This window comes from Platichthys flesus, chromosome 23 (assembly GCF_949316205.1).
Source record: "Platichthys flesus chromosome 23, fPlaFle2.1, whole genome shotgun sequence".
Classification (NCBI taxonomy): domain Eukaryota; kingdom Metazoa; phylum Chordata; class Actinopteri; order Pleuronectiformes; family Pleuronectidae; genus Platichthys; species Platichthys flesus.
In genome coordinates, this window is record NC_084967.1 from 15,626,611 (window position 1) to 15,652,652 (window position 26,042).

The window sequence follows — 26,042 nt, forward strand, 5'->3', positions numbered from 1 at the left end:
TGTCATCTTCACCCCACGACAATCAGAGGAATCTACCAAACCTCATTGTGGCGAAGCATTTCTTTTATATTCCAGGACTCTGTGAATTCACTTTGCCGTGTTAAAACATTCATGCTTCCTTCTCCGACTGCTGACAAAGGTGCTGTGTGCAGCAATTTCTCCCTTTTTCACATTTCCCCAGAAATCCCATGTTCTTCTGCTGCAGAATGAAACTCCACATCTATCACTGTCTGTTCTTTTTGTTGTTTGCAAGAGGAGAGAAGCAAGGTGCGATCTTCTGATTCCTGTAGAGCATCACCGAGTCCTGGAACAACACTTTCCAAGACGTACAACCTGTTGGAAACAGAAGCTGCTGAAGGAGATTATTCCTTTTTCACGACGGTCCTTCTTGTGATTAATAATTAATTACAGGCGAACGTGATTTCCCACAGAAGCCTCTTGAATCTCACGGCCTCTCCTCACACGCCGGGCTCCACGTCCTCCTCTCCACCGGTGAAGATGTTAAACAGTCGCTGCTCCGCCGGATCTTTGATCCTTTGACAACCTGGTCGCACCCAATAAATGCAAAGAGGCGCACTTGAAAGGAGAGAGTAAGGAGTGTGTCTCCAATAAAAGACCCCGGCTGATGGATTTGTTCAAGCCTCTGAGCGATAGATGCTTTCATTTTTTTTCTGTGGAACCTTTTTGCTCTTTTTAGAAGTTTAATGTGTGAAATGAATCGCGTGGCGGCGAAGGAGTGTGTGTGGGGGGGGGGGGGGGGGGGATTCACTTTCCGAAGGGATTAGGGCGCCGGCGCCTGATTACAGCAGCGGCTGTTGTTTCCCCTGGTTGTATCAGGATTGTCGGGTTTTACTTACGGTTAAAAGAAATCGTGTGTTTTTGCCCTTTAGGCAGATTTAGATGAAACATAAAGCCAACACCTCATATCGCTCAGCGGCTCTCAATCGCCTGTCGCTTGTCAGTCGAGGATTTGTGAAAGAAAATACCACAAGCTCCCCCCCCCACACACACACACACACACAGGCTGATAATGATGACATAGCTTGTCAGAATCTGGCACCTTTAACCTTCCGTATCAGCGTTATTGCTTTCCACTGTTAGCTCGGCTGCAGATACACCGAGCGGTTAAGTTGCCATCACGGGGCTGAGGAGCGACCAGGAGCTGAGATAGAGCGGCTGTATCTTCTCCTGTATCTCAGCTGAGGTGTGTGTGTGTGTGTCTGTGTGTGTGTGTGTGTGTGTGTTGCCCTCGTACACATCCTCCTGTGAAGCCTCACCAGGCAGCTGCAGGCAGACTAACTTTCCACTGACGCCCCCCCCCCCCCCCCCACCCTTTCCTCCTTCCCCTGTTAATATATTCATTCATTCCCACTAATAAAACCCAAATCACCATATAAATGACATTAAATAGGGAGATGGCACAATTTAATACGTAAAAAAAATAGATTCTCAACCCAAAAAAGTCATTAAACTAATTTGATGCGACAGGGCAAAGTCAAAACAATCCAGGCACTCCAGTTAATGTTTTTTTTATTTTTTAGGGTGGGGGGGGTAAATGGTCTCCTCTTCTGTTTCGCAGTTAAATTGGCAATTATGAGTGTTTACACGATTGATTCCAGAAAAATATGAATTTCATTTCTGATCCTAAACCTGCGCTCATCATCACCATCGGGATGAAAATCGGGATGAAAACATTGAGAAGCTCGAAGCAGGAAGTGAAACCGTTTAGTTCGAGTCGCTGCGTCTTGTTACCTCTGTTTGTCCTGAAGCTGGTAAACACACACACACACACACACAGACTCACAATGAAACCCGTTGGACTTTGTCTCAATTTCCTGAAGACGTTTGCTGATTTCACTCCACGGAACAAAAGAGAAAGACACTTGTACGCATGTCTTAGAGAACATCCACATTCATAACTATAAACCAGTCCATCCATTCTGGGACAACTGGGTGAATGTGAATAAAGCCTCACATCCAGGATCCCTGTGCAAACCGATAATAACCGTTCACCGGTGCCAGATGATTCTCCCGGTGCGACTTGGCCAACCTGAAATTTGCCTCCTGAATAGCGTCGCATTCGAGGAAATGGAAGAAGCCTAATGACACATCAAAAGAACGTGTGCTGTGTTCCTGTGACCCAGATTCTCAAGATGTGGGCTCAATTATTACGCTGTCAAAAGGTGTGTGTGTGTGTCTGTGTCTTTGTCTGTGTGTGTGTGTTAGCGTGGGTGTAGATATGAGCCCCAGTGTGTCCCACTGAAGTCAGTTCTTTAATTAAAGCAGGAGGAGATGTAAAATGCATGGCCCCCGGGTTCACCGCTGCTTTTCTTACATTATTAAACCATCTCCAGCCAGTGACGAACGGTAAACAACAACAACCCGTCCCTCGGCTTGTTATCCTTTCATTTCACCGCTCGGCGACTGACGAACTCCGGCAGTGACGACTTGGTACGGAGACTTGACTTCCAGGTTCACGTCAGCGCTTCGTTTCACAGCAAAAGGAATTAATTTGAATAGAAAAGGAGGATTTTCCTCATGGACAATGAATGCATCACGAGAAGCCGACACCGAGATGGTGCCTATCGATTCCAATTAAAGTCACTCACTGGGTGCACGTGGCTCCACGTTGTGAAAATACTTCATGGACATTTTAATAAGATAGTAGTTCACACGTAGAAGCTTCACTCTGCTCATATTTACTCAATATTACTTTATTTTTTGCCATATAAACGAATTTGACCAAAAATGACTGAAACCATCTTTGGGAAAAATGCAGTAAAGGTTAAACTTCCATTACGTTTTGTAACTATCCCATCTGCTAACATGGAGGAGGTGGGATTAGGTTTCACTTCTGTCGACCATCTTCATTTCCGTGGTTCATGGTTTAACGGACTGAGCAGATTCTGTTTCGGTGGAATTAGCGAAGTGGCTTTGTGGCTTTATTCCAGTTCTTCTGCACTTGTGTATCTGAAAAAGTCCAGAATAACAAAACAACAACTTTCTTCATGATATGAAAAACAACAGGAAATCTAATCCGGCCCCTGCGGCTCACGAGGTCACCGCCGTCACGTTATGAGAAATTTGATTTGTTCGAATCCTCCGGAGGCGTCTGCAGATATAATTGAATGGGCTACAACGTAGGAGTCTATTTTTGATTTCATATCTTGCACTTATAACATGTGATATTATATCAGAGAGGAAGATGAAGTGGTTCCTACTCGCCGTCTTCTGTAGCCGACAGAGGGACATGAAGGTGAATGACACCTGCCGAGGACGGGGAAGGAAGGTGGGGGGGGGGGGGGGGGGGTCGGACACATGAAAGCATGAAACCATCTCCCCCCCCTCGGGGATGGAGAGGTATCTTCAGAGGGTCGACATGATGAGGACGTGAGCTCGTTAGGGGCGAAGTGAAGAAGACAAGGACACGATGAAGACGAGGAGAGCGCAGGACCATTCCAAGGAGAAAGAAGAAGAAGAAGGCGGCAGGGTAATTTATTTTTTTGCTAGAGATGATATGATTTTATTCTTTTATCCCTGTTGTGTTTATTTGCCACTTTCTCACAGAGGTTTATTATTATTATATCCTCGGCTGCTCTGGCACATATGGAAGCTGCCACTCAGCGCCGCAGCCAATAACGCTCTGAATTCACTCCCCCCCACAAGCAGCTATTCATATTAAAACAAGCAGGGATATGAGAGCACATATTAAAGCTGGATGACGTCCCACCCACCCTCATTGCCATCCTTCCATCCATCCATCCATCCTTCCATCCATCCATCCAACCCGCTCTCCTCCTTCGCTGTTCGGTTTTTATTAAACGGGGAGCGGCGCCAAGCTCCATCCGAGTTTGGACGGAGAAAGGGAACAAAAAGAAGATGAAGCTCGAGAAGCTGGACGCGAACAGCCCAGACGGAGGCTCACGAGTTTTCTCACTTCACGTCAAGTGTGATGTGTGAGTGTGTGTGTGTGTGTGTGTGTGTGTGTGTGTGTGTGCTCGGCTTTATCTCGCACTAAAATCTGGCTCAGAGTTTCTCTAATTGGCTCGAGCGTCCCCACAGTCCCTGTGAGAGAGGGAGCTGGTGGAGCGTGGTCCTCCCGGAGTCCGAGCTCCAACCTGTGAGAATCTCCTCACGTAACGTCGGTGCAATTGGTCCCTGCGGGGGGGCAGGGGGAAGTGTGTGTGTGTGGGGGGGGGTCTTTAAGGCGCCTATGGGCAGAATTAAACCTGAGAAGTCCTCAAGACTTCACTCTACGTTTTCCTCCCGGGCGCTATCTGGGTTTTCCAGGCCTCTTCCCCGCGCCGCCGCTCGGCCGCCTCCTCCTCCTCTTCCTCTCTTTTGCGTCCTCCCATCTTCAATCAGTCATTCTTCTTCCCCCACACATCTTTCTTCCACCGCTTCATGTGTGCAATCCCTTAATCCTCTTCATCTCATATGCGTTGGGGTCCCCACTTTCTTCCTCCTTCCCTCCTTCTGTTTATTCCTCTGCCTCCGTCCACACCGTCCACACCCCGGGCCTCCATCCCTCCATCCCTCCATCCCTCCATCCCTCCAGTGTCACCCCCCACACTGTCATCATCCAGTCATCACTGTCCCGGCCCCCTTTTCTTTTTTGTTGTCACTCTGTCCTTTTCTCTCGTCCGTCCGTGACCTTTCTTCCCTTCTCGACTTTCCTCATCATAGCTTTTCTCCCCCCCTCCTTTTATCTGTCAGTCAAACACAGCCTGCCCTCTCCTCATCCCCTCATCCCTTCATCCCCTCCTCCGCCCCTGATCCCTCTGTACTCGCTCACATTCCATCTGAGAGCGACGCGATACCGCTTGATGTTTACCTCCCCCCCCCCCCCCCCCCTCCTCTTTAATAATGCTTTTGTTGATGGTGTCATAAACACGGACGTTCCAGGATCTTTGGGCCAATATTTGCTTTAATCATTCGGGATCAGATTTTTTAATGAAATTTTAAATCATCATAATGAAATCATGTTAATATCCACTGACAATTTAACTGAGTATATACTGCAAAGCTCCTCTTCTCCTGTTTGTGGAGACATCACTGAGTTTAAGAACAGTCTATTAAATGCCATCTAATTATATGATAAGACTATAATTGTGCACACACACACACACACACAGTGATGAAGATAGCTGCGATCCACACACATGCATTGGATGTGCACACCCTCACACACACACACACACACACACTCTCAATAACACATGCATAAATCATCATACGTGCCCTCACACAGAGCTGAGTGAAGTCCCAGTGGAATCACTTTCTAAAGAGAAGCCCTCAGTGTCATATTAAAAGGAATTACAATTAATAACGTCGTTACAGCAGCAGGACGCAGAGAAAGGCGACGGCCGACATTAAATGAAACCATAATAACTGTTAATATGGACATGATACTGCCTCTGATTGCCGGGCTGTAATTAAATGTGCGCCGCGCTCGGTAAACATGAAATATCCGACGGAGCTCAGTCTCTATATACGCCGACGACACTTTAATGTTCGTGTGAAACGACGTTCGGGGACGAACATGAAAAACGATTTCTCTTTGAATTACAAGTTTTTGAGAAAGATGAGTTAACTGAACTTTGTGGAAAACATCGTCTTCATGCTTGGAAATCAAAGTGCGGAGAGAAGAAACGAAGAAGACACACGAGGAGCAAGTCAACAAACTTGTGTTCGTCTCCTGGTGATTTCTGTTTACATCCCTGGTTTTTATGCTTGACTACAACATATCACTCGACAAGACGAATACCACGACTGCAGTCACCACAAAGACGCCTGCTTCTGATTCGCTTTTACCTTTTTTTGCACAGTTGAGAATAATCCGAATGTCCTGAGAACCCAAATGAAGCCTCTCAAGGGGTCGATTGTGTAAACAAATCATGTATTGTCGAGGAAGTAGGTGAGGCTGTGATTGAGGTGTTTGCATGATTTCTTTCTTTTTTTTGATTATCAGCGCTTTATAATAAAACGTCTGCATGCAAATGGTGGGCTCGTTATTTTTGGCCACGATTTAAAAACAGTGCAAATGAGCTAAAGTTGACACTCACTGGGATTGTGAGAGGGGTTGTCAGCACTAGATCACACCAAACTTAAACTCACAATAAGTTAACACAATAAATAATCTGAGCTCTACTTTTAGACAGAAATCTGCTTTACAAAAGTATTTTCCAGTTATTTTATGGGTCTTTATAAAAGCCCAATTTAAGCCCTTTAACATTAAAAGGACATATTTTTTGTAACCTGCAAGGACGAAGGAAGGGTGAAGCAATTATCAGACGATCAGACATTCCTTTATATCGCGTTTATCCCCTGGGAGTGGTGACCAGTTCAGAGACACTGGTCAGCTCCAGGGATTCCACATCAAACCATTATCATGTCTGTCCCAGCCACCTTTCCCACGTGATCCGTTCCCACCATCAGCTTCATATACTGCGAGCTGTCTTTTCCCCTCGCGAGGAAGACGCTCTAATAAGCGGTGGCAGACGTGCAGCAGACTCAGCAGCCGGAGCAGACAATGGTGTAATCAACGGGGAACCAGTGGGGCACCGAATCCCTTCCTGTGAGTGCAGAGGCGCCGGCGAGGAGGAGGTGGAGGGGGGGGGGGGATGAAGGATGTTACCTAGGTGTTTGTCTGACAGCTCTTCCTCTCGGTGTCCTCACCCCCCGCGGGCAGCGCTCATCAACAATATTAATCAAAGTCTGATGTCTCCTCAATTAGAGCGAGACTCGGCTCGGCTGCACAGAACACGGAGCCACAGGTGCAGAGATATACATGAAATCATACATTCAAAGAATCATCTGGAATATAAAGTGTTTTCTCCTCTTTGGCTTTTTTATTCACTTAGTAGAAATATTGCTTCAAATAACAGGAACAGGTGAGAGTTTAAAAAATTCAACGACGTCAACGCGGCTGAGTCGAGCTTTGTTGGGACAAAATTGCTGAGTCACCGTCCAAGGCTTGGTTTGTATTCATAACTCGAGTGAATGTGACACGGGGACAATAGTCTGAGACCACTTGAGTTGTGTCATCTGTTCAGAACCAATCAGAGGGAAAGAATCCCAGAGACATGACTCTGTATCCTGGGCTGGGTTTTTAAATGTGATTGAAACCACTGCAGTAGATTCTATTAGGTGTAAAATCCATAAAATGCAAAACAATAACAAGAAGACTTGATGAACTCTGTCTGCTTTCTTTCCGAACTGGACTTGACTGACAGAGACTTGTGTCACGAGTCAGTATATTGGTGCACGATGGTTCTTTATCCTCCCTTCACCCCCCCCCCCCCCCCCCCCCCCGTCTCTGGCACAGTTATTAAAAACAAACAGCGCTGTGATCTTTGGACGGCCAGTGTCCTCACCGCTGCCCTCCCCACATCCCCCACCCCCCCACCCACCCCACAGCTGTCAGTCTGCATTTCACAAACACACATGAACGCACACTGACGGCAGCAAACTGGATCTAATGTGGAAATCTCAGGACAAGATCAGGCAACTTAACACAAACATGAGTGTGTAGCTCGGTCAAGAAGGACGAGAGGAAGATTAGTAAGTTATTTTTGTTATGTTCTGACAACAGATCTTCATCATAGGGCCCCATTTTATCAATGTAGTCGAACGGATCATAAATCCCAGCATGCATTGTGGCATGGATACTGTTTGATTGACAACTAGTGACGCCCATTGGGTGCAGGTTCTGGTTTTCAAAACAACCAAGATGGCGCTGGACAAAAGGCTTCAGAACAGCAGCTCACAAACCAGCAGGGTCTTTAAATGCAGATCCATAATCTTTCGGTTCATTCCTATCACGTGCACTTTGGCATGTGCACGTAAGTTTGAATCAATTATCGCAGAGTTTGGCCGTTCGGTAATGTATGGCTGCAGACACATGCAGGTTTGTGTCGCTTACAGAATGGAGTGATTGGCTAATGGAGGGAGTGTGTGCGACTCCCGGTCCCCACTCGGGCCCCGAGCTGCCTGTTCTTTATGCATTAGACCGGAGCACTCAGGACAGCTCATGCTAATTCTCTCCCTGAAGAAAGTAATTAGACCGCCGCACTCATCTAATGCTCGGAGGAGGAAGTGGGAGGGGAAGCGTCACTGGGCAGGTGAGAGCGAGAGAGAGAGACAGAGAGACAGAGAGAGAGAGAGAGAGAGAGAGAGAGACAGAGAGACAGAGAGAGAGAGAGAGAGAGAGAGAGAGAGAGTGGGATGAGTTTTCGGGCCATAGACGATTCATTTCACATCCAATTATGAGTCATAAGAAAAAAAATCATTTCATCAAAGGTTTGCTCTTTAAAAACTGTTGGTCCTGCATAATAAAAGTAGAAATATTTAAATGTACGAGAGAGTCGAGTGAGAGCGGAGGTGAGCGACAGCGAGGATGCAAAACCAGCGTGATTCCCGTTTTGTTAAGGGTTATTATGGACGATAGTGTACACAGACATGACACCTATCATATGAAATGTTTGAAATAATTATAAATGAACGTATATTAAGAAGGCAAACTGCTGTTGACAAAGTTTACACTCGACTCTTCGGTCTCAAAATGCGTTTTCTAACAAAACTCAACCCTGTGGACGACTTCTTGAACGTGGCGTGAATCAGCAAACTTCTGTTTGACGGGCAGGGACACGAGCCATGGATTTACTTACACTAGATAATTATAGATGTTTAACAAATCGCCAGCTGAGCCCTGCGTCCTACAAGTCCCAGCATTACCCCAACTTCCCAGTCTGCAAACACAACAACACAGTGGGAACTCAAAGAACCAGCGTTCCACAATTCAAAAGGGGATTTCTTAAATAGTGTTTCTTGACAAACACAGAGGGGGAAAAAGAAACAGAACCCCCCCCCCCCCCCCACCCCCACTGCCTCTCAGGGTTTGTTCTGTTCATACAGAAATAAGATGAAAGCAATCAAAGAATTTAGCCATAAAGGCCTTTGAATGTAAAAAACCCACCGAGAGCATCCTTAATTCAGTGTTTCACTTTCCTTCTCCCTTATCAAGTAAACAAAAACAATGTTTGCTTTACTTTAAGAATTCAAATCAGATCTATTTGTACTTTAATAATGGATATTTATGGTATTTCCAGCAAAAACAACCCTATTTTGGGGGAGGATGCAAAATGTAAAGGCTGGTATTCATAATGAGGGGAAAACTAACTATGGAGTAAACAAGAAAAGTTATTTCCCCCCCCCACGGAGGTGTCAAGAGGCCGCGGTCAGACCCGGCACAGAACCTCTGGGTCTGGCACTCGCTCACCGCCTGGTCTGTTATCACGAGTGGATGATGGGCCGTGGCAGTGCTGACAAGTAGAAGTGTTTACCCACTTCACGAATAAAGAGCGGACAAGAGTGGACATCATTCTGCCCTGGGGGGGGGAATTCAACGGGGTGAGACGGGACTGGGGGAACAGAGAAGGACGTCACGTACAAGAGGACGGCCATGACACCACAACCGGAAAAAGACCTGTCGCCCAAATGTGTTTAAATGATGTGTCTGGGATGAAAGTGGGGTTTATATTATTTATGAACTGTTGGCACTTTTTTGACGAATCACTTGTTGCAGAGGTTTTGGGATCGAGTCCCCTTAAATGCTCCGGATCCTCGTTAACCTGTTAATAAAACTACTTCAGTAAATATGTGATCCAGAGCTCGATGACATTCCGAGTTAGAGACGCACAGTTGAAGCGAACTGGGTCGGTTCTTCTTCGAGGAACGATGTCGTTTACTGATTCTTGTAAATCAAAGTAAATCCTCAAAGTGGAAAAAACTATGCAAGGCTATAAAAACTTAAATGGAGGAGCAGAAGTGAGAGAGGATTCAGTCGGTGGTTTTCCTGGAAAGTTGTGTTCGATGCTGCGGGTCGTGAGGAGCGCGTGTGAGGGGGTGTCGGTTATTTGGAGTCGGTATTGAACCTTGAACACTCCGGGACCTGTCATTTCATTTTGTGTTTGCTGATGGATTGGAAACGATGGGGATTTGTGTGTGTGTGTGTTGTTTGTGTGTGTGTGTGTGTTGTTTGTGTTGTTTGTGCTGTCCCCCTTGGTGCCGACTGTGTAAACTGGGGTTTTGCCGGGTTGTGGCTGTCACCTCATATTATCTGGAGCCCGACATGTCGCCGGTTCTGTAGGCGAACGCCACAGAACATCCAAACAAAGAGGAGAAGAAGAAGGAGAAGAAGAAGGAGAGGAAGAAGAAGAAGAAGAAGAAGAAGAAGAAGAAGAAGAAGAAGAAGAAGAAGAAGAAGAAGAAGAAGAAGAAGAGGAAGAAGAAGAAGAAGAAGAAGAAGACGAAGACAACGTCAAACAAGTGAAAATCTGATGAAATGTTGATTCAAATAAATCCTCAGATTTCTGTGCTCCTCATTTATTGAAGTAGGTTAGAATGCTGCTTCAAAGAGATGCATCCTCAAAAGTCGGATGTTATATATTATATATATTATATTATATCATTATTAATTAATTCCCAGACATTTTGACTCAATTACCAATATATCAGATAAAAGTAATCACTGTTTCTGAGACATTCTGGATTCTGTGCTTTTCAAAAATAAAACATAAGTTTACAATCTGGCTTTTATGGTTATTTACAATTTTTACTTCTTGTAATTCCGGGTGTTTAAATTTTATCGACTGGCCAATAAAATGGGCCGATATGACTCATATGAAAACTTTATTATGTGTATTTACGTTTTTATTTTACTTTCAAATCAAATGTTTTATTTTCTTTCCAATTCTAAAAATACGTTGTCGTTGTGTTTTCTGGTTTAACTGCGTGGCCATTAAGATATATAAATGTTTTAACTCATACCTTAAATCTCATATATCTTAAAACTAGTTAAATCAAATCCACAATGTGTCGTCTCATGTTCCCCCGTTTTTGTGCAATTTGTAATCACCACTTTAATTTATCGCAGAATTAAACAACCGCACGATGTTCTCATTATAAATTAGCCAACACAGTAATTATGAGCCTCGATTACCACAGAAACACACAACAAACCAGTCGCTACAATCACCAGAAATCTCCCAGTAATCATGCCACATTAGCGTCGATCAATAACCTCATCAAACTGCTGCATGCGTGTAAAGGTCATGACCTTTCCCGGGGTCGTAAACCATCCCCTCGGATCGTCCTTCAGCTGGACCCCCCCCACCCCCCGTCGGCCGAGCTGATTGAGTTGTTGTTGCACGTTCACGTTTCAGTTGTGCATCTCGTTCCCTGGTCTCAGAGCAGCTGTTATTAATAACGCTGCCGAGCGGCTTCTTACATTTCACCCCCGCCACACGCTGAGAGTCAATGATGCACAGTTCACTCGGGTGGATGAGCAGAGGACGGCTGGTGAGACACGAGCTGGAGAGAGAGGCTGCGGGGAAATAATCTGGATTTTCCCAAACGTAAATGAAAACAAGCGCCAACAACATCGGAGACTAAACGATAGAAACGAGCACAAACGTTTGTTGCTCGATAGATTTTCAACTAAAACAAGACGTCTTCACGTGTCACGTATTGTTAGATTCTCTGGTCTTTCCTTTTTATTCTTATTCTTTCTTTGGAATTTACAAAACTCCACTCTTTGCACCTTATAAGATTGTTGCATGGACAGCTCCCTGAAAGCGTCTTGATCGCCCCCTGGTGGCAGGCTGCAGAATACATAATATCTCTAAAAGATGATCTCTGTAATTTAAGTGTATCTTCATCTCTCATCAGATCCATCAAACAGAAACGTAAGCAGTGAGACTTGGTCAGAAGAAGTGAAGCAGGAGGACGCTGGTCTGGTGTCAGTAGAAGAAACCGAGCGGTGATGTGTCTGTGCAGCCGAGGCTTCACGCCGCCATCAGAGCCGCGGCGTGGCCTCGACTCCGACCCGGCGCCTCGGCTCTTATCAAGCAGAGAGGAGGAGACAGTTATCAGCGCCCTGTGATGAGTCTCTTGGCCTCGGCCCTGCTGTTTTAGCGTATTCCGCCGGCTGATTCAATTACAGCTGCCGGAGTGCATTGCTACAGGTGCTGTGTGGAAATGCAAATTCACAAAAAGCGGTTGTATCGGTGACAGCAGTGGGGTGGCGGTCAAACACGGCTCTGCCTCCAAGACGTCACCACACCACCTCCGTCTCCCGCTCCAGCTCGATTAAAACACGCATCGCTGGTGCTCGGCTCTATAAATACCGGCGTGCTGTCAAGTTGTCAGGTGGATTAGCGTGTGCTGAGTGCATGGCGAGGCCTCGGGCGCCGCCCCGGGGACCAGGAGACAAACCAATCATTCAGCAGTTACACCTCCAGTCGACGCCGGAGCCGCTCCACGTTCACATCTGCTGAGGAACTATCTGAACCACCTGCTGGTCACTGTCGGTCACTTTTCAAACCTGTGCACCAGTAACTGCCACTTCCTCACGACCAGTGGGGATAATTTCACAGTTTTGTATTTAGAGAAAAACTTCATAAGTGAGGTGGAGAACTTCTCTGCAGGTGGTAATACTTCTCTAATGCTGTGGTTTGTACATTAGCATCAATCAGAAGGTGATTGTGTGTGAGGACACGCAACAAGGCTCCATGTGTAGATATGAAGATCTATAAAGTCCATGATTGTGTTGTTGTTGTGTTTTCAACTTCTCTCATGAACTTCTTAGCCTCAGGTGTGCGGCTGCTTCTTCTTCTTTTCTCCGGCGTCGTGCGGTCATTTACAATTAAATTAAATTAAATTAAATTAAATGTCATTATCAGAATAATAAAGAACGTGTTTTTTCTTTTCTCTCCCATCAATCTGTCGCTCATCATTTAGCCTCCGATAATTATCGCCCGTCCCTAATTGTAATTTCACAACGGATTTATTCATCAAAATAAAAATATATCGTATGATTGACGGCTTGTGAACAACAACAACAACAACGACAAAAAAAAGGTTGTGTTGTGAAGCAGCGAGAGACGAGAGCTCAGAAACATCACTTGTCACCTCAAACGTGTCATTCTCACTTTATTCCTCTTTTTTTTATTCTCCTCTTGTCACCGCATTTTTATGTCTGACTCGAGAATTACAGTTATTGCTTCACTTCAAATAATGTCCTGTGTGTGTCTCTCTCTCTCTCTCTCTCTCTCTTTTCTCCTCCGTGAGTTTTGTGCAGAAGAAAAACATCCGACTGCTTTTGCACCATGTTGAACTTTTAGTCGATTTCAGATTCTGGACAAATTCCTGTTCCTCTTTTTTATAACAACTCAACGGTTTAACGCTCACAGCTGAAAAGCTTCTCCCAGCGTCTCTCCTCGAAGCTGTGAGAGAGTCGGATCGTTGAACTTCCGAGGACACACACACACACACACACACACACACACACAGGAAGAACTCACACAGATGTGGACAACAAACACACACTCTCGTACAGTGTTTGGACTCGACATTGGGAATCGATAGTCCTGCTCGATGGCTTCACACACAGCAGCTGCCGTTAAGACGACGCCAGTGGCACAGATGGAAGTTGTGTTTCTTTTTTGGTTGTGTATCTGGAAAGCGATCAAAAAGCTTTCAGGTCTGACAGTCGAGTGTTAGCGAGACGTCACCAGGGCCGAGTCAGAGCACTCACCAGCGTCTCGTTAAGCCTCGTTTCCCTGCAGACTTTATTTTTTTATTATCACCGCGTTCAGTCGCCGCCCGCCGGCCCGAGGCTGCATCCATCAAGGCAGCCGACGCACCACAGCCAATTGATTCCCTAATCGAATATCATTATTACCACCAATTACCTTGCACTATGACTTCAGTTAAAATCGCTAATTAACAAATGTGGGCAGGAGCCGGTGCTGGGAGGAGAGAAGATGTGTCGGTGGAAAACGTGCGCCGAGCGAGCAGCATCCCGCACGGCGAGACGTTCCTTGGGATGGGGGGGGGGGGGGGGGTGGGGGGGGCTCCTATTAATCACTTCCCCTTTTCGTGGTCGTTGTTCGACGCAGCGAACGCCGCGGTGACGGGAGCCCACCTGTTTGTATCCGATGCCTCACTCGGCAGATGGCCCACCCAAGGAATGGCGCCGGCTAATTGCTGTTGATTCATACACAGCATCCGACATGTTTCTTTAATGGAGACATGCTTCTCTTTATTGAATCAAGAGGGAGGGGGGGGAGAGTGTGGGGGGGGGGGGGTACCTGTGAGTGATGATCTCAGTCTGAACCTGTTCTACACGCTTCCTCCATTAATCATCATTTACCTGTAATTATTGTGCAACTCAGCGTTTATGCCCTGTGACTTTTTAAAGACCAACAAAATGTGGCTTCCAATGACCCCCCCCCCCCCCCCCCCCCCCCGCTAGATTGTGATTTATCGTTATCTTTAATGGAACAACGACAGATTAAGTCACTTTTTTCTATTTCGAGCACAGTCACTGTCAGAATATTAGGTTAGGTCATTAAACCCTAACCCTAACCCAAACAAGAATTCATACATGAACCAGTTTCATACAAACACTGGTTTCGGCGGTGTTTCCAGTATGAGTGGAGGAATAATCCAAAGTGTTGGAGAGTAAGATATTCAATTTAATGCTGAATTATTGCTCGTGTCACCGAAGCACAAACACACAACGAAAATAGAAAGACAAGATGGACGCAGGTGACCTCGGCAGTTTGTGTTGAGTCAAATGTCAGAGCTGGAGGGGGGGGGAGTGGGAGTGCTGGACGGGGGGGCACTTTAGCTCGACGGCGGCGGTCTGGGACGGAGGTTGGAGAGCGGTCGTGGTCGGCGGGGGTCTGCCGAGGTCTTTGTTAGAGCCCATTCTCTCTGTGGCTGCGGGGGGGTAGGGGGGGCAGGCGAGGCCGGTGGAAGAGCCGGGGAGGAAATCAATGGAGCTGCTGGAGACCATCCTCTCGCTCCGCTCCTCCCGCGGCTCTCTTGGCTTTCTCCTGCTCTCTATACCTCAGCTTGACCCCCCCCCCCCTCCCCTCCCATTCTCTCCGTTTTACTTCCACTCGCCCTCTCACAGCGTCCCTCTCTCTCTCTGAAGCCCCGTCCTGAGCCAGTGTCCGTCCCTCGTCCTCCTCGGGTGTTGGCGGCTCGCCCGGCTGGATCCGGGGAATCTGCGGCCCGGCCTCGAATGTGCAGCTTTATGAAGGCGGCGGAATATCATGAATAATAACCGCAGAGCTTCTTACTGGAGTAACACACACACACACACACACACAGAGAAGGACTCGCACAATGCCTGTACTGGTATTGTACGCAGTCACAATTGCCCACAGCTATCATCCATTGTTTCAGACGTTTAATTGGAAACACAAAAGGCGGCCCACGCTCCTGCTAATACACACAAGTGCATTCAGCCCCCAGAGCATTTACAGTCTCCGCCACGGGGGGGGGGGGGGGGGGGGCACCACTCAACCTCCGTCTGTCTCCTCCAGGCCCGGGAGCTCGGGGACATAACACTTTTCTCCTCGATTAACAAGGTGCAGGGCCACTAAGCTCCGCTCCCCCGCTAAAGACTCCTCCTGCACTGACCGCAGATCAGCGCACTGAATATCAATATCAACACCCGCTTGTTAGGCTCCGCTTCCATAAATCCCACTCCATTAATCTGGCTGCACTGTTAAGGTATGGAAAATAGAATAATAATAAAAAAAAAACAGCAAGCGCCTTAAGGTTCTGATAGAACGTCTCTGCCTCTTTGTAACTTAACTGGTGGAGAATAATGCATGAGGGTGCGAGAGTGCATTCGATACCCGGCGTCTCCGGCAGCCGAAACCTCTCCATCTCCACTTGATATAATAAGTGTTCACACGGAGAGGAGAGAGCAGGAGGACGCTGGAATCAATGTTTTATTTAAAGACACAGAGATCATTCAGTGTGATGCTCCACACGAGCTCCGGTGTAAACTCCTCCGAGCCGAGCGGACAAATAACCTCGCACGGAAACCGATTGATTTAAATCGTTTGCAACCCTCTGACTTATAATAACACAATACCAACCATACTTCGTGATAATGAGGGACACACACAAATGTGTTTGGTGTGTATTCATTCGCATGTTGACTTGAGTAAAGCTCATTTGTTGAAGTCGTTTCTTAATTTCCTGATTACTCACTGAGCTGAAACGGATGATGTGGATATTCCTCATGATCCCCTTCTTCCTAACAACTCAAAATCCATCTCTCTATTATCTGTACAGTTTATTCCTCGAGGGTCGGGGGTTGGCAAATATTCGAAGGGTTAAACCCTCAAACCTGAGAATGAGAAACCTCAACCTGTGAAAGAGGAAGAGGATAAATGTTTGACCTGAAGCGAAGTCGTCTCTGGATGATGAGACTCGGCTGCCGGAGCCCGAGAGCTGAAATCCAATCTGCCAGACAAATTCTCAATGAGAGGACAATGATTTCCGAAAAGCAATTTGAAAGTAAAGTGATTACCTTCTGCTTTTGAGTAATCACTCAAATCTTTGTTGGTGCAAAAGAAAAAAAAAATATATGTGTGATTTAAATGTCATGAAGCAGAAGTTTTGCTTTGAGCTCATAAAGTCACGGGGATGTTTTCTCTGATCACTGGTTCTTTAGGTGGAGTTTTAAAGGGATTAGCCCATTAGGATAAATCAGCTCATTAGATGGAGATTCTTCCTTTGGCTTATTAATTGGAATGACGACCACCCCCGTGTGCAGGAAATGAGTTGTCTCACAGCAGATGAGCTCAAATAAAATAAAAAATAAAACACACCACATCAGGTAAGTTCACATGCACCTGCGGAGGTTTAGAGCAATAAGACTTTAATCCATCTTTTCTCTCTTTTAAATATCGTCTAAACACTCATTTTCATAAGATGTTTAAAATATGATGTCTTCTATCTTTTGTGTATGTAAACATTCTGCTTCTTTGTTTGTGAAGCACTTGAAACTTGTTTTTGAAAAGTGCTCCAGGCTTCTAAAGTTGTATTATTATTATTTATAAGGTGGAAGGTTCAATATTTCCTTTTGACTTTTTGCTCTTGTGTTTGTATATCGCTCTTCGACTCACAGCTGTGAGGTCATTTAGTCGAACATCTTGTTAATTAGATGTTTCACTTGTACTCAAGCCTCTTATGCTGCTCCACTTGAAAAAACAAATGAGTCTTTATAGGAATCTTTCATCCAGACTAGAGGAACAAATTTAAAACTAATGTTTTAGACGTAAAACAGGAAGAAGAAGAAGTGATGTTTCGAGCTCGGACAGAGAAACACAACAGGAGAACTGACTCGAGGCGCCTCACTCCACCAGGTGTAGCCTGTGACTCGCTCAGCGTGGAGAGCGTCTCACCTTGACGGCTCTCCAGCTGTGAATTGACAGTCCCAACAACCTGCTGGCTTTTAACTGGGACCTCGCTGCAGATATCCAGTCTCGTCTGATCCGTCGTTTAACTGCGTGAGACCCAAAAATGAATAAAAGGCTACAGAGGAGAAACCGAGAGAGAAGCGAAGAACTCAGGGATACAATAATAAGTAAGAGAAAGTGATGAAAGACGGAGGATTGGATGGAGATAAAGAGAAATACAGGGATTGACGTGGTCACCTATAGAAACGATTGTTGAACAAAACCGGGGGGGTTGAATGCTCGACTTTGGAACAAGGACGCTGGGATTCGCTTCCATTCAGCCACCGGGGAAACCGTTGTGTTGTCCACCGCCGATAAAGCCTGGATCATAATCACTGTTCCACTTCATCCTGAAGGCGTTCGGATAAAAGCTGCAGGCGGAACAGATAAGAGGGAGGGATAGAGAAATGGATAAGAGATGGAGAGAAAAGATGGAGATGGAGAAAGAGATAACTCTGAAAATGGAATTCAAGGGACAACTATCGAAATATCAAGTCTTACATTTCTTTGTCATAATGGTTTGATAAATAAATGTATTCAGCAAATCAGGGCGCAGTATTCAGGTCAGGTGAGGATCATCCTGAAGGTGTTGGACTTCAATAGAAAGAGAGAGAATAGAGAGAGAGAGAGAGAAGACAGGGAGAGGAACATGGAGATTTTGAGTAGGATGAACTGACTGGGCAGGGAGGATAGAGAGAGAGAGAGAGGCAGAGAAATGGAGTGAGATAGGCAGATAGACAAATGTGAAAAGACTGTGGATAGAGAGAATGACAGATAGACGGAGTGATAGAGAGAATCAAGGATAAGACGGAGCGATAGAGAGACTGACAGACCTACAGACAGACGACAGATTGCTGTAGAGATGGACAGAGCGACAGACTCAAACTGGTTCACAGGTGTGTGTGGGCGGAAGAGGAGGGGAGTGGAAAGGAGAGAATAGGGAGGGAGGGAGGGAGGAAGAGAGAGAGAGAGAAGAAGAATTCAAATGTCTGGGCGTTCACACTGTTAATTCAGCCGCACGCCGAGCAGCCATCGCGGCGTTCTCTCACTCTCCCTCTTCTCTCACTCTTCCTCGCCGGCGTCGGGAACATGCTAATTAGTGAAGCCGGCTGACGTGAGCGAGGTTTAAAGGCTAATTAGCATAAAAATCCTACATGCTGTATTTTTACTTTCTCTAATCAACACCCTCACACGTACACATTTCTTTTCAGATGTGAGAAAAAAAAAGCGGTTTGACGCAATTAAAAAATGAATATTAGCATCCAGGGGATGGAGGGAGGAGGAGGGGGGGTGAGGAAGAGGAGGAGGAGGAGGAGGAGGAGGAGGAGGAGGCGGGAGACAAAATGTTCTCCACTCGCAATTTGTTGTTTCTTCTCGTCGCAGCGCTTTTATTTTTAAAGACTCGGAGAAACGTTGGATAATGTAATTGTTTTTACAAATGGAGGAAACGCGGAGTGACGGGAGAAGAAGAAGAAGATGAAGAAGAAGAAGGCAGACAAAAAAAACACACAACCTTCTTTAGGCTGAAATGATGATTGCACAAATGCTGGATGACACTTTACTTTGGAAGTGCTGCTCACGAGGCGTCGAAACGCTGAAAGTGGATTACACACACATCGTGAGTGTCTGCAAATTATTATGGTCGGAGTAAACACCGTGTGCAAACACATGATGGGTTTGAATACCATCTGCATAATGACATCACACTGAAGTGGATCTACATTTCTGCTGCTTTCCGGAAATAATCTGTAAATAATTGTATTTCCCTCCCCCCCCCGACTCTGTTCATCTTTTCGTTTCACTGTAGATCTCAAAGAGTATTCTTTCTCTGGTTTACTGAACTGACCTTTGTTTTCAGGCCCTGACGAAACCGTCTCTGTTTCCCGGTGGTTAACGGAGAAAAGGAAAAGACATGAACTCAGCTCAGAAGCCAAAATAACTTTAAATTAAACCAAAATATCATCTTCCAAACAACTTCTTACTCCGCCCAAACTGTAACAACATGGAGATTCAGTTTTTTTTGTTCCCGGCACGTGCTGGACTCCTCTCCTGATCCCCTCCAACGGGAAGAGGAGCACTGACTCGACCTTGGAGCCTCGTCTCTCAGCACCATATTGCCCCACACCTGGGAGGCCCCCGGGGGACAGGAGGCCCCGTCAGCAGAGGGAGATCTGCAGATGGACCGGAGAGAGAGAGAGAGAGAGAGAGAGAGAGAGAGAGAGAAGCCAGGCCTGGGTGAGGAGGAGAGGAGGATGTGGGGGGGTGCCCTGCGATGCCTCCAGGGATCCATATGCTCCTGCTGACTCAAGCCAATGACACCAATGATCCTGATTGGTTCAGGAAAGAGGACGAACTGGGTCATTTGGGTCTTTTTGTGTCAAGACGATGGAAACAAGTCAGATTCTCTCTCTGTTAACGAGATGATTTCACTTGAGACAGTGAAGAAGTCCATTATGAATAGAAAATAGATTCTACACCAAATCCGTTGTTCTAGTTTGGACATCTTTCTATACATGTACCGTAGTTACAGTATTTCGGCTACATTATTTTACCGTATAACATCTAAAAAAGGACCTTCCCCCAATAAAACCACAATCAAATCTGCTCGATCCATGTTTTTATTTGGATCTGCCCCAAATTGCACACACTCAGATATCCAGTACCATGAATTATTCGATGGAAAATTAAGTTAAAATGTCAAAAACCCTCTCACGATACAAAATCCTAAAGTCCGAACATTTTAAGTTGTTCTTTCTTGGCCCCGTGTCCGAGCCTCCTTCCAAGATCTGTGGAAATCCGTTGAGTAGTTTTTTCTCAAAACAAACAAACGGACAGGCGTGAAAAACATAACCTCCCCGATTTAATAAACTCAGGATTAAATCCCCGGATTCCCGCACATGAAACTTTTCAGATGAGGCCGAGTCTGACAGCACAGCCTAGCCTGCCTGATATCAGAGGAGAGCAACACCCGGTGGACTCTATTTGGCAAGACTGGTATTTACTCGGTAGGAAAAAAGCTAATATACGTCGCGCTGACCTTATATACTTTAAAGGAATTGCAAGTTCAAATGTTGAGAAGAGTCAAATATCAGAAAGTGTCTCAGGTGTTCCTTTCTGTACATGTTTCATCAGAATTTCCCACTTCTCCCCGATATCATCTCCATCATCCTCCGTCCTCGGTATTAAACCTACAATATTCCGCTCTCCCCCCGGTGACGGAGGCAGCAAAGTGTGTTAGCGGCCCTGCCCTCCATCTCCAGCTCGGCTCCAGACCTGCGAATCGGCCGCCCACATCTCAGCCGCCATTTAGAATCATGTCCTCTGACTTCTCGAGTGCTTTTATCACAGATCCAGTCCATTCGGCTGCGTGGGGCTCACTTAGTGGAGCTGGGGGGGTGTAGACCTGATATGTCACCCGCTGCCGAGGAGGAATCAGAGGAGGCGCTTATACAATGTTGATGTTTATGTATATTTTTCTGCAGTTTAAATAAATCCCAGTCTTTATCTGTTATTGTGCACGACTGGTCTGCCTCAGGGGGAAAAAGGTGGTTGCAGAGAATATGTCATCGGTTTTTAAGATGATGCCTCAATTCAAGGTCTTTGTTGTCTTCATTCTTCAGGATAGAATGAAGTTGTCGTCACTTTTTCCAGGAATTAAGTTCAAACTAATTTGAATATTGTTATTGTTGCATCCTCCATCGTCGTGGCACAACAGGAAGCAGCTCTCAGAAACCTGCTGGTCAAACAGCACTTTGAGTAAAAGACCACTTCAGCTTCACAGGAACTGGTTCCTACCCACTGCCTCCATGATGGACAGTGACTCTCCACTGTTTCAGGAGCTGGAGCAGTTCTTCCTTTTTAAAGGGCAAAGCAATCTGGGCATTTCCTTCCTCTATTATCTATATACACACTTTAAATATCCAGCATCTCACCAACAGCCTTTCAAAGATAATTATCACCTCCTGTGATGGCGTCGGAGGTGTGAGCGCCGCCCCCAGCCCGTCACAAAGAACAGGAGCATTGCCAAGCCCAGTGAACAGGGGGGGGGGGGGGTTAGGGGTCCCGTGCCCTCTTCGTCATGCCACCACCGCTCCTCCTCATCGTCCTGCGCCATTTCCCCCACAGCTCACCGCCATCTGGGCTCTGGTGGAAAACGCCCCGGTTTGGTTTTTTTCCCGCTCGCTCTCTCGTCCACTCGTCTTCCGACTCGCAGCCCTCAGGGTCCTCAGACCAGAGGACCGGGAAAATCAGCCCCCACTCGTCCACCCGGACCCCCTTCAGTGAGATTTCATTGTCTGCAGCCGTACGGGAGGATCTGTGTCGGTTCAGTGTTCGATTTCAGACCCGACAGCGCCGGGTATGCAGAGGGCTGCAAACTGCCATCACTCATTCTCCTACATTCTACCGGGGTCGTCTCCGCTAAACGGAACAAAAGTGAATTTCTCTTTCGTTAGCGGAGGCCTCCCAGGACCCACTTTGAGCCCCCCACCCGGGAGCCCGGACCCCCACTTAGGGAGCCACAGCAGCAGGGTTGAGAGAGCCAGAGACAAACTGTGCATGAGAGAGAGAGAGAGAGAGAGAGTTGCAACCTAAAACTAATGTTCTTCTCCTCCAACGGGCTAAATGTAATAATAAGCCTTCGGGCTCTTCTCTGCAGCTGTCACAAAGATCAAGTTACAGCCCCCCCACATGAGGGTGTGTTGGTGCAGGGTGTACTTAACGTGATGAATTACCATCTGCATACGTCTATATAGCTAATTTCCACGAGCCAATGAGGTGATGGAGAAATACAATCCTGACATTTGTTATCCCTTTATTTTTATCAATTTATTCTTCTCATCTTTATCCACGTCTCCTTTTCTTTGACTTATTCTTTATTCCTTTTATCTAATTCTATCCACCAAGTGTGAAACAATTTCTGAAACACAAAAAAAAAAAAAGGCTTTCAACCAACTGCGTCTCTCATTTCAACGTAATCCACTTGTGATCAGAATTAATTGCATAAGATGGAACGGGACTTAGAGTCTTGAGCCAGTTAGCGGCCACTTGAAGCTTTACCTAATCGCACCATTAGCTACGTGCTAATGTCACACAGCTAACAAAGCTAAACCCTGATGTTTACTGTGTCTACACTCTCGGTTCAGCTTCGCCAACATTCGCACAAAGCAAAGCGGAGGATTGTGTTGTTTGTGTTTTTTGGAGGAAGTGAAATTTCTAAACCAAAAATCCCATTAGATGAAAAGTAAAAGGGATTTTACCAAAAGTGATTATGATTCATCTCGAGGGGGAAATTATGTCTGCGCCACATTTCATGGAAAATCAGCCAGAGGAAAAGAACCATGAATATCATAACCAGTGGATGTTGAGATATTTCCCTGGAGTAAAGCAAAAACCATGGATCCACACCACGGATGTAAAGCCTGGTTCCATGCAGATTGTTCACCCATAGGCTTTTAATTTACAGAATCAAATCCATAAGATCTATAAGCTCCAAGTTAGATTCGAATAATAGAATAATTACGCTTGTGGCGCTAATTGTTGTCTGAGTGGAAATCTGAAGTTCTCCTCTGAACGTGTGTGTACATCTGCACAACAAAAGATGCAGTGCAAACACACTGACCATCACAGGAACCATCGGATCCCTTCCGAGTGCCGTCACTTCCATCCCATCTCCTCCTCTGATCTCTCCTGTAACAGCCAGTTAAAGAACCAGTAAGGCCTTTTAGCCTGTTAGTGCTGGACGCTGGTGGGCCCCGACAGACTGGGACGGACATATGGAGCTAGTCTGGCAACGGACTCGAGTTCCCGATGCCAGCTCCTTGGAAATATTCTTACACAAACTGTCAAACACACACACACACACACACACACACAGAAGTACACACTGCTACACTCCCTCGTATATGTCCTCCAGAGCTCCGAGCTGTCCCTGCGTCCTGCTGTCTGATAATCTCAGAAGCTTCTCCACGCCGGCCTCGTGGGAATCTTGGAAGCTTCTCGATCCCCCCCCCCCCATGCCTTTCGGGGGCCAGGGGCAGGCGTCCAGGACCAGAGGCTGGACGGCTCTTCTGTATTTGAGAATGTCCGCCCACGGAGAGACTGAGGGTGGGCGGTCGGATAAAGGTGAAAGCGGCAGCGCACACAAAGCTTTGTGCACGGAACAGTCCAGCATGGAGCGCTTCCCTGCCTCACATCATCTCTGGGTGTTTGTCAGCTCATTGTGTGTCTGTGTGTGTGTGTGTGTGTGTGTGTGTTGTCTGGGGCCTGTGCCGACAGCTGGCCATGAAATCCTTTTCCAAGAGTCACAGGTTGAGTTCTGTGTGAAACAGAGAGTTGTCACCGGGAAGCCAGATTAACAATGAGACCGAGTCGGTTTTTATTATTCAAAATGTTCAAATGCAGAATGAATCACTTTCTGTCATATTTGATTTGATCCTGACGGAACTTTGTGTTTCTTAAAGTGTTAGTGACGCACAACTTCTGCCCCCACTCAAGTGTTTACACTGTTATTATGGAGCATTTAATAAAAAATGATCTTGCACTTTAAAAAATATGAATTCTATTTACCTACCCACCCATTTTAAGTCCATTTCACATTGAATGTCGATGGATCTGATGAGTGACACAAAGGGAAATCCCTCCACAGCACAGAGCAGGTTGAGATGTTCTTTACCATCACAGCCAGTCGAGCTAAAGCTTTTCTGTCAACGTGCTAAATGTGGAACAAGAGAGAGACCTGAAGAAAACACAAATCACTTCCAGCTTGTTCCTTCTGTTCGATAAAGACAATCTAGAAGCACTAAAGGGAGGGGGGTTTGTGTGGGAATTGAACCAAAGCCATCCTGCAACTCGGAGGCTAAAGCAGTGTGTAAATTATATATATCAAAATCCCATCCTGGACAAACCACTCACAGGAAGAAGCAGCAACTTAAATTAGGGTGTAAATATATTCTCTTTAGATTTGGATTTATGATTTCTCGCCCCCAGGACCTCGGCTCAAACCTCAACCTGTTCCAGACAGCAGGTGTAGGATAGCGTCCCACTGCACGTCCTGCTTCTGGACCGGGCCTCTAATCTCAGCGTTGTGTCCCATCAACTGTCCAACTGTTGTCTAATCCGTCTCTTACCCAGAGAGCAGCAGCAGATGGGTCTGTTCCTTTGTGAATGATCACAGCTCCGGGATGCTGCGTGAGAAAAGAACCGCCAAAGTCTGTTTGGTGCACTTTAACCACGGACGTTGATTTGTGTGTAACCTGTCGTTGTGAGAGAATGAGACTTTGGGGGGTGGGGGGGGGGGGGGGGGCTGTGGAGCACCTCTGGGTCCACAGGTCACACAAACACCCATTCACAAAACACACATCTACACACAATCCTGCCGTACGCTCATTGGCCCAGAGACGCTCGGACATTCCTCTCCCCGATGGACTCTCAACCATCCAGACAGTCCACACGTCACATCCCATAATAAACAGGTGAAGAGATGGAGAAGCATGTTAAAGCTGCACGTGCCTTCCACATGCAGCGTGATGTAATGCTGTACATTTTTCAAAACCCCAGGACTTTGCTGCCCAGAAATTATTCAACATGATAAGAAGCTGCCGGCTGACACAGTTTCCTCCCAGTGCTCTCGGGGGGGGGGGGGGGGGGCTCAGAGGCTCAGACATAACAGATCCACTTCCTTCCTCTGGTTGTTTGAAAAAAAAACCCATCAGTCATATTTTTATCACCTTAAAAAATTACAAGAGTTAAATGTTGAAGTTTTAGCAAACTGTAATTATTACTTATAAAGGGCCTTTTTGTGTTGCGTGTTCACGGTTGTGTTGTTTTTCATCCTCTCCATTCACTCACAGTGCCACAGCTCTAATGATATCACAGGTTCATCAGAGCACACACAAGGTGACAGACGCTTTATTATCTCCTCAGAATAGACCTGATTTAATGACACTGATCCAGAGTTTGTTTGAAGCTCAGAGTCGAGCGGACGGGGGGGGTTTCAGATTTGTGCGTGGGCGGACACTCACTGACGAGTGTGTACTTTATTAAATGTTGCATTACGAGGGAGTGGATTGACTCCGAGGTCTGCGGCTGGAAGTGTTGGCGAAGTTTGAAGCTGCCGATAAAGTTTGCTGTATCATATCGAGATTTAATTGGTCTGAATACAGGGTTCTATGAGGGAGGCATTTTAATTATTTAGAAGCTGATTAATTAAATTTATAAAGAGGATAAACCCGACTCCTCCATGTTAGCAGATGGGACATGGACAAAAGTAAGACATTTTTTTATTACTAAAGTTATTTTAATAATGAAGGGACATGAGAAGACAAAGTTAAAGGATTAAATTGACACAATGTGTTCACTATCTCTGATGAACCACCTCTTATTTGATGATTTGATCATTTTCCTTTCTGTTGTCGTTGTGTTTTCAACCTTTTTACAGATTTTACAGTCAGAACAATATTATTGTAAATAGAAAAATGAAAGTAAAATGGTTTTACTGCACAAACAGGAACATGAGGGGATCAAACATGGCCGTAGTTTGAATATGACCTTGTGGTGCCTGTGCCCCCCTGTGGTGTCTCTTCTGCTCCTGATGTAGAAATATGTGCAGTGTTGTGCAGGTGGTCATGTCATCAGCCTTTCAGGGCCTGGTCGGGGGGGTGGGGGGGGGAGGCTAGATATATATCGGAGCTCAATTAGTTGCACTGTCACGAC